Genomic DNA, 9,344 nt, shown 5'->3' on the forward strand with positions numbered 1-9,344 from the left:
AGGAACTGACCTGTTGTTTAATCAGGGTCTCTACATTAGTTATTCCTGCTGTGATCCTGGGGGAATCACTAGTTAAATCCAAAGTAATGCAATTAATTAGGGTAGACTAGGAAGCTTCATTGTAATTTTGTTATAATAACCTTCCCCATTTTGTAAGCTATCATTTTCACTAAATTAGATATTCAGGATGAAAGAGCACAGCACTCCCAGGCAGGCTTCCCTGGTACTGGCTGTCATTAGATGATGCCGTAACATGTGCCAAAGGAAGTTCAGCTGAGGTGATAATATTGGCATGTACAACTTGGACATCCACAGTAGTTTGGTGGGAGGCTGAAACATCACTGGTGTTGGGAGGAAACTCTGCAAGCGGTGGGTTAGTTGGTGGGAGGTGAGACTGGCAGAGAACTGAGTTTGTGCTGAGCTGTGGGCTACTCAGAAGTCTCTCTGTGGAGCTGACATGAGCTGCTGTCTGTGGACACAATCATTTTCCTTGCGTCACTCCAGTGTGTGCACCATGACGGGCCCAACGGCTGACTTTTTTTTTGTTTTCCCAAGGAAAATTATTTACTGTTGCTTGTTTTTCTACAGCAAGATATTAATAAACTGTTAGATAAAGCAGACAGGGTATGCTTTGTTCCCATTCTTTTACAGGCACTTGTACATAAAGCACTCAGCTCCTCGCTGTACCAGTCTGCAGCAATGACTGATGTTAAGCAAAGTTAACTAAGCCCCCCATCAGGTAACTAGCAACTAGCAAAGGTAACTAAGATCCCCATCAGCATTATGGACAGGAATGAGAACAGAAAACAAGGCTGGAAAAATCAGACTAGGTTTTTCTTCTGAATGCAGGCAGGTAAATATCCATTAATAAGGAAAGAACATAGGACGGGGACAAAAAATGTAGGAATCCACAGAGGTAGAGGCAGAAGTTCATTAGCATCTGCTCCTTTTTGGTGTGTGTGTGAGACCAGGGGATTTTTTCACCATTAAGACACGTGGGGCTTTGCAGGTTCCTAGCTACCACCAAATCGATTTTAGCAAGACTCCTGGTATTTCTCTGTGGTCTGTGATACTTTCCTACAGCTCTGGCCATAACCTCTTCCCCTACACACTGCAGTCCAACCTTGCAACGGCCTTGTGTGTCACCCCAGCCCTCTCCATTTCCTGCTCATGTGTCTCCTGAAAAGTCCTGTAGCTGCAGTGAGGACAACATAATTCAGACAGAAACAAGAGGAAGACAAAAGCGTAGGGGTTGACTTGAGTAAATATTCCCTGGAAGGGGGATCCCCAGGACATCTGCGTACAGAAAAGATACAGAAATTTCTGCATAGAGAAAGACACAAGGCAGGGCCTGGATGCAGGAAGACAATGAAGCAAAAGAGTGGAGGAAGACAAGGATCAAATGCAAAGACAGACAAGACTTTTTTTTTCTTTCTTTCTTTTTTTTTTTTTTTTTTCCTTCCTTTTCCATCCTTACCACCTAAACTATCTCTGAGGAGGTGTGGCTGGTCTTTTGTTATGCTTCTGGCCTTTTGTTATGCTCCTGCTGCCTGTTATGGGGTATTTCAGTGAGCAAGAGATGGGGTTTCTAGACACTACCACAATATAAATGATAATAGTGGGCAGGGTGGGATTTCAGAGCTGATGGACTTGAAATTATTAGTGCCTAGTGCTGAATAAAAGCACCCACAGTGCCAGGCTGGATTTGTTTGAGTGGGTAACCCACCTGTGGTTTTTCAGTGGTGACTGCCCTGTTCCAGCTGTGTGCCTCCAGCTAAGAAGCTCTAAATTATTTACCAGGGCAGCAAATTAACACCAAGAAGCACCAACACCTGAATGCTCAGTAAGTCATATATAAAACATGCTTCCTTTTGTGAGGCTATGGCATGCTGGCAGAAAGGAAGCTGAGGAGGGAAGGCTCATGGGAGATGAAGCATTTGGGGTTGGCAGGGCGTCTTCAAGACAGCCTAATAATGAGGGCAGTGATTCAAAGTCAAGTTTTTCAGGTGTCCTGTGAGTTAGCATGATTGGCGAGAAAAAGAAAGTAAAAGAACAGAAGTGGCATCACATGGAGGGCTCTACAGCAAGTACAGGAAATGAGAACAGAGAGAGAATTTTCTTTCATTGCTTCTTCCCAGGTATGTTTTCTATGCATATGGAGTACAGCTATAGAAGCCTCTGGCTTTCTGTAAAGCAAACAAAAACACATCAGGAGTGTTAAGTAGCCCTGGCCACCTGCAGGGGACTGAAATGTGCTTTTAGATCCACAGCCCCCTGCCACACTTGCCTCTCCCCAAAGACTCTGATTTCAGGTGTGTTGAGCTCTAAACCTTCGCTCTAAAAGCAGTCAGATCCCTAGGGTAAGTAATCCTTCACTATGCTAGTCCTTGAAACTCTTGTACATCTCTCAATGAAATATTCCTCAGGGTCTACTATATGAGGATTTTAGGCTACTCAGTTTGATGAAACCCTAAGGAGTTGGTTTTCTCTAAATCCAATATTCTGGAAGGGATCATTGCAACTTTAGCTCAGTTTGTGTGTGGAAGCAACCTACAAATTTCTCTTTTAATAAGAAATGAAACATCCTTTCATTTGGAGAAGGTTTCTCATGGTACTAAGGCTTTCATGACAAAATACTTCAATGAACGGTCTTTCCAGAAAAGCCTGTGTTGGTTCCAGGCAGATTTCTTGGCTAGTCATGTAATCTGCTCTGAAAGAGAGCCAGGTATTTCTGTTAGCCTTCTAGGAGGCAGTGAATCAACCCAAAAGTTCTGTTTTAATAGTGTGTGTGTGTGTTTGGGGGTCAGCTATTTAGTTGTGCTGGATGAGCCTTACAGCTAGTGCAACATTACCCTAGGGTTTATCTTCCTTTTCCTTTGCTTATAGAGGATTACCTATAGGGGCTGAAGCTTCCCAGCAGGTGGGTATTTAAGGGGAATTTGCTCTGTAATCCAGAAGTGCAGGTGCTAGTCACTGACTGGAGCAGCTGGGCTACTTCCACTACCACAGTCCTCAAAATAATTCCAATGTTGTACTTGAGACGTTGGCTGAGGAAGGCACTTCCCCTCTGTGCTTGCATGTTGTGTAAGTGTGTGACTGTAAACTAAAGAGCTTTCTAATTGTCTGGAGGCTTGCCACAGATGTTTTGAGCTGGAAAAAAGATCTCACAAAAAGGAGAATAGAGAATCCTCTCTACGTGCAAAGGGAGTAGAGAGGAGGCTTTTACCAAATTCTGCATGTCCACAGAAGTTCAGAGGTAGATTTTCTGTGAGCCTGTTCTAAAATACCACACTCAGTGCAGGTCAGTCAGATTTTGGGCCCTGTTCCTCTGTCTCCAAGCTAGGCTCTTGCAGGAATAATTAAGCATTAGTCAGTTAACTAAATCTGACTCTACCCTCACAAATACCATTAAGTCTAACTCTCTACAGAGTCCCAGTTTGAAGTTAGGGTTTGTGTGGGCAATTAACTTTTCTTGCTCTGTCCCCTCATGATTTTCAACAAATTCCTTCTAGGTTGTAATGATGTTGATTGCCAGTGTATGTGCCTCTTTAATAAATTAATGGTAATAACAAATATTTATGCATCCTTCATTATGGGATATGGAAATGACTTTACTCTGGAGCTGAGATTGCTGGAGCTTGGCTGCATTTGCTGGAGGGGTGCACATGGGGTTTTGTTAATTCATTGTGTATGGCACAGAATTTCGCCTGTCACCTCTTGGAGTTCTCAACCTTTTGAATATTCAATGCTTGCTTTTCCCAGCAATGGAAATACAATTCAGTGGAACAAAAATAACTTCTGCATTGGAAGAACTTGAAATCATATGTTCAGCTTCACAGGATCCGGGATCAAGTGGAAGGCAGGAATCTCTTTACTGCCACTTGTGTCTCCCTGTTTTAAGAATACAATTTGTTACCTCTCATACAAGTATTTGCTGGGGTGATGTCTGGAGACTTCATCTAGCAACTGGATAAGAAAAATCTCAAAGTATCCATAAGACCTTCACTATTCAAATACAGCAGGAAGGTACAATCCTGATATCTCCTGAAAGACATTAGGGGGAAAAGAAAGGGAAATGTAAACTGAGGAATTAGAATTAATTTCTGTTGCTAATTTTGTGCAAGCTTCCTCTGGGTGGTTCAGTACACTTGGTGTTCTCTCGTTTAGAAGGACAGGACTTCTGCTGTCTTTCCCTATAGTTTCAAGTATCCCATATTTCTTCAACTGAAGATGTTGCATTCAGTTGAGTCATGTTAAAAATTACCTGAAGGAAATGGACACTACCATAATTAGTGACTACTAAATGTTTGTTCTTCCCCAGACCTCCTAGGTCTAAAGCCACTGAAAACAAATCAGTGAGAATTAAAACATTTCTTTATATCTTTTTCCTTCTTCACTAACACTTTTTCCTTCCTATCCTGTGTGTAGTGATCTCACCTGTACTGACAGTCTGTGCTCCATCTTCAGGCTTGAGTTTGTTATCCCCAGTGGGATAACTTTTGTGAATCAACCACATGGACACCAGGGTTCTTTTAGGATCAGTAACTGCTACTTTATTGGTGACATAACTTCATCTCTCTCTTACTGAGGGCCTAATTTCATCTATCATATCGATGACATAACTTAATTACTCTTGTTGCATCCCCATATTGAGGACAGGTTCCCTTCTTATACTGTTTGCCTTACAGCGGTACTTTTCCAATAACTATTCATTGGTCAACAACTTTGCCCAGCAACAGCAAACACCCAGTAACTTCCATGCCTTAACAGCTGGAGAACAAGCAACCTGAGACAACAAGGCATCTCCTGAATCACCCTTCTTTGTTCCCTCTAAACCCTTTACATTTCTGATGGTCTCATAGTGAAGAGCCCAATGTTATCACCAACCATGGGGCTTGTCAACCACCATGGCCACACTCCCCCATATAACTAATACTTGCTCTGATGAAGAGCTGTCTGTAGCATCTCAGTCTATTTTGATGTCACTTGGGCAATTTTCTTCTTAAAGAGCTAGGACCATGAGCTGACGTTGACATTGGGTCAGAAGGGGTACCTTTTGACTGCACAAATGCTAGAATAAAAGATTGAGTGCAAAATACCATTATCCTTGCTCTGTTTCAGTTTTGTCCCTTTCTAATGTTGAATTCAAGTTGCTATGTCCTATATTAAAACTCAAACATTAGATCACCTGGCCAACACAACTTGTGTAACGACACACTGTATTTGGAATGCATCAAACATGACAAATTTTAATCTATCATGACCATTACATTATTCATCCTGCAGCTCAATAATTTCTCTTTGATAATAACTTGTGACAGTCAATCTGATGTCATTCCACTCACAACTACTCTTTACACTACAGCAAAGGAAGAATTTCAGACAAATATGGTACCAAGTTTTAATCATTGTCATCACAGTCACACTAATCTTGTTGCTCTATATTTCCTTTATTTCCTTTTTTTTTTTTTTTTTCTCCTGTTGAGTTACATGGGCACTAGTGACATGATCTGTCTTTCTCTTTGCTTCGGAGATGAACATGTACACAGGCAAGTTCTAAAATATTTCATTGAATGCAGAGAGGGGCCTTCTGGAGCTACACTGCTCACTTTCTCCTGATTTAAACACACAGCCCATTTGCCTTGTTTTAATCTTAATGGTTGTCTGGTCTAGGTCTTCTGTTGTACTTTTATGAGCCAGCAGAATTATAGCTTGCTTTATAGGCTGTTATTCCTGATGGCTCCTTCTGTTTTCAAGGTTATATATGCTTTTTTAAATGCAGCTGTTGACCAAATGCCCAGGTAGAAAGCTCTGAGCTGCTTGTTTGCTAACAAGAAACAGATTCTTAAACTGTGAAACCAACCTGGTTATTTCTTCTTTGTCCTTATCATAGGAAATTAGCCATGGAATATAGAGAAGTGATGGAAGGACAGGAGGAAATACTGTGCCTTAGAAAATGTCTTTAGCCTGCAGAAAGCCTGAGGTCTAGCCAAGAAGGTAATGTAAAAAAACCTGCATATTCAATCTGCTCCTTTTATATCCTATTTCCATAGAGCTTTCAACCTTGCAAACCCTCAGTGATGTCTTTTTTTAAGACCTGGTTAGCAAATACATGTGAAAGAAGAGCTGGCCACAACTGTAACACTGTCAGGATTCATATGGATGAACGTGTCACTTCTCCTGCCTCAATGAGAAATTAAGAAAGTTTTTTCTCTCTGCTCTGAACTTTATAGTGTTTCTCCAGCATTAAAAAAACAAAACAAAAAAAAAACAAACACTAAATTGCAGAAGATAGAAACAGTTGTCTGGGACAGCCTCTATTTTGTTCATCCCAAGCATTTTTTTTTTGTTGGCAAAGCCAAAATAAAGGAGGTCTGTGAAGTTCGGCCAACTTGCAAATGGGTTATTCTGCTATGAGAACACAGCCTACTATATGGCAGCAGCTCTGCTTTCCTTGGGGACCACTTATGGTTGTGTCCCTGCTATATCCTAATTAGCCCAGAGGAGAAAATGCCTGGCTTTATCTCCAGAAATAGGTGACCATCACCTTGTTGTGGATGCAATTTCCTCCCAGAGGACGGAAATAGTATAAGTATCAGCAGCTATGGCTGAGAGAGCACCAAGTTCTCAGTGTATTTTGGCAGTCTTGGTCATTCTCTAAGATTGAGATAGCTAAAGAAGATAAGGGAGCAAACCTTTTGCCCTGTTTGCCCTGCTTTCTCATGTTTTAGTATAAATTAAATATTTGTATTCTTTTTTTCCTACTTGCTGCCTGATGTTATGGTACTCCTTCTTATAAGCATATATTATTCCTTAGAGACAAAGAAATAATATAGATTTTAAAAAGTGGATGCATGATACTTTTTTTTTTTTTTTTTTTTTTTTTTTTTTTTAACAAACCACCCCAAGAATCATTTTAAATGCTTTAGAATGGAGCTTTTGTAGGGATACTTCATTGCTACATTGTTTTTCTCCAGGGTTTATTCCAATTACTGGAAATGATTTGAAATTTGACTTGGGCATAAAAGACATGTTAGGGAGTAGATAAGGTATGAAACATATAGTGAAACATAGCATGTACTTTTCTAAAGTTCTATCTACTTTTGCATTTACATCCTCTAACTGTCAGGAGCCAGATTCAGGGTGACAGGATCAAAACGATCCCTTTACCTTTGTGAGGCTGCTGCAGAATTGGTGGGTCTTTTTTGCTATATAGCAAATGTTCTCAAACATTTAATTAATTTATTTATTTAATTTATTAAGTACTTTGTTCAGACAACTAGTCCTCTTAAAATGGATGGAGTCCATCCTTATTCTGAGAAATAATTACTACCTTTATTTAATACAGAAACCTTTATTTGTTTGCTATGAATCATTTTAAGTTTTATGATCCATAGTTTTGCTTGGTATGCATGTTTTCAACACCAGCACTGGATTTAAAGCTTAACATTAGAAGTCTATACCTGGAGTTCAGGAGTTTTTCTGAACCTAATCCAGTGGAGATGATGGTTGAGTGTTAACTTTCTCCAAGCTATTCTTCAAACATATCATATGCTGCTGTCAAAACCTCTCTTGAGTCTTCTCCAAGGTTGCTTGCCAACGAGGAAATCCATCTAGAACTTATGTGAATTTTTTAATGTCACTCTCGACATGCATCTTTGACAGCAATTCCATTGTGGTTTCATAATTCATTTACCTCAGCAAACCTGAAGCTGAGCCTTTTGATTTTTTTTTATTTTTCTTTTTTATTTTGGGAATAGATCTGATAACCTGGTAAAACAACACTAAACTGTCACAAGAGGAAGAAGAAAATACTAGTTTTCAATTCTTTTATTCTAATAAGTATATTATTACTTAGGCTGAAGCTTGTTTCTGTGAACCAGACCTTTCTTTCTGAGAATTCAGGATTCTGTTTCTGATTTGTCTTTTTTTCCTGATTTAAATAGTGGTCCATAAATCACATTTAAATTTTTTTTTTTTTTTCAGAATTGATTATGAATGTTCTCATATTGAATGTCTGATCTCCCTGAGGTTGGTGTTCTGTTTCTCACTACCTTCCACAATGATGTCAGGAGTATAAAACACCTTGAATGGTTGCTATGGTTCTGTTCACAAACACGTCTTCTAGAAGTCTTTCTGTCTTCACATAGTTCAAGTCACAGTTTTACAATACCTGCAATTTAGAGGCAAAGCTGCCCTGAGAACAAATGAAGGACTGTTTTTAACCTTAATATAATTTGCATTGTCCCAGAAATATTTATACCAGTAAACTGTGAGAGTGCTGTTTTAGGGGTGTAGGAGCAGAAAGCAGGAGGGAGTAATAAGCCAGGAGAGGAATGACCTGTGAAGTTGGAATCTCATGATACTACAGCCTTGGAGAAACTGCAGCGTAAATCAGACTCACCACAGCCCCTGGAGTATACACTGACCTGGCTGCTCTGATGCTTGTTGTGCACTTGGATTGACACTTTCCTACTAGAAACTCTTCATATTTTGAAGATGAAGGAAGGTGAAGAACTTGCAGCTGGCTCCAACCACTGGCACTGAGTTCTAAATGGTGTTACAACACCATTAGCTCTGCTGCTATTTCTACATTTAGTCTCATCACTTATTAGGAGCAACATTAGAAACAATATACATTCTGTAAATGGAAACAACACAGAAAAAGATGCTTTAAGTCACTATTCAGCTATTCAAAAAAAAATGTTCTTAGTATATTGAGTAATTGTACTAAAGCTGATATCACAAGCTATTTCTAAGTGATAATTGAATTAGTCCCAAGTAGTTAAAATTTCCTTAAAAAAGGAAAGTCCCCTCCCCCCAAAAAACAAATAAACAAAAAAAAAAATACAAAACAAAACAGAAATGCTTTTAAATATTGATCCTTCATATTTTCCAGGTAGGAAGTAAGAAAAGCTATGCATTCTTATTGGTTTTTCTTCCTACTAAGATATAAATAAAATCCATATTTATGTACAAAGTAATATATTTTTTTAAAGCTACAGATGAAATGCTCTAACATCTGTATTTCACTGTTTGTACTTAGGCACTGCTTGCTGCTGCAGTTGCTTTGACATTTCCATTTTAATTTCTGTGGAGAAAAGGAAGCTAGTAAGAATATGGGCTGCAAAGCACACTGAGGCTCAAGTTCCTGACATGAGAAATTTCTTACTGTTATTATTAGCAGTAGCATCAAAAGAATGTCTAAAATCTGAGCTAACAAAATTCTTCTGTGACAGCCACTAGATAGGCGCTTGATGGGAGAGAATTCCTTTCCCAGTCATTTTACAGTAAAAAATAGCCAAGAAGAACAGAATAGTCACCTTCAGCCTATTTTTAGGGAT

General features: G+C 39.4%; 1 long non-coding RNA gene across 1 annotated transcript; it reads left to right on the forward strand.

Annotated features, from left to right (window-relative positions):
• The first annotated feature begins 591 nt into the window (after window positions 1-591).
• LOC137858941 (uncharacterized) lies at window positions 592-8,860 on the forward strand. Its single transcript, XR_011098081.1, has 3 exons — window positions 592-2,138; window positions 5,894-5,997; window positions 7,987-8,860. It is a non-coding gene; the product is annotated as an uncharacterized lncRNA (long non-coding RNA).
• The last annotated feature ends 484 nt before the right edge of the window (window positions 8,861-9,344 follow it).

This window comes from Anas acuta, chromosome 6 (assembly GCF_963932015.1).
Source record: "Anas acuta chromosome 6, bAnaAcu1.1, whole genome shotgun sequence".
NCBI classification, from domain to species: domain Eukaryota; kingdom Metazoa; phylum Chordata; class Aves; order Anseriformes; family Anatidae; genus Anas; species Anas acuta.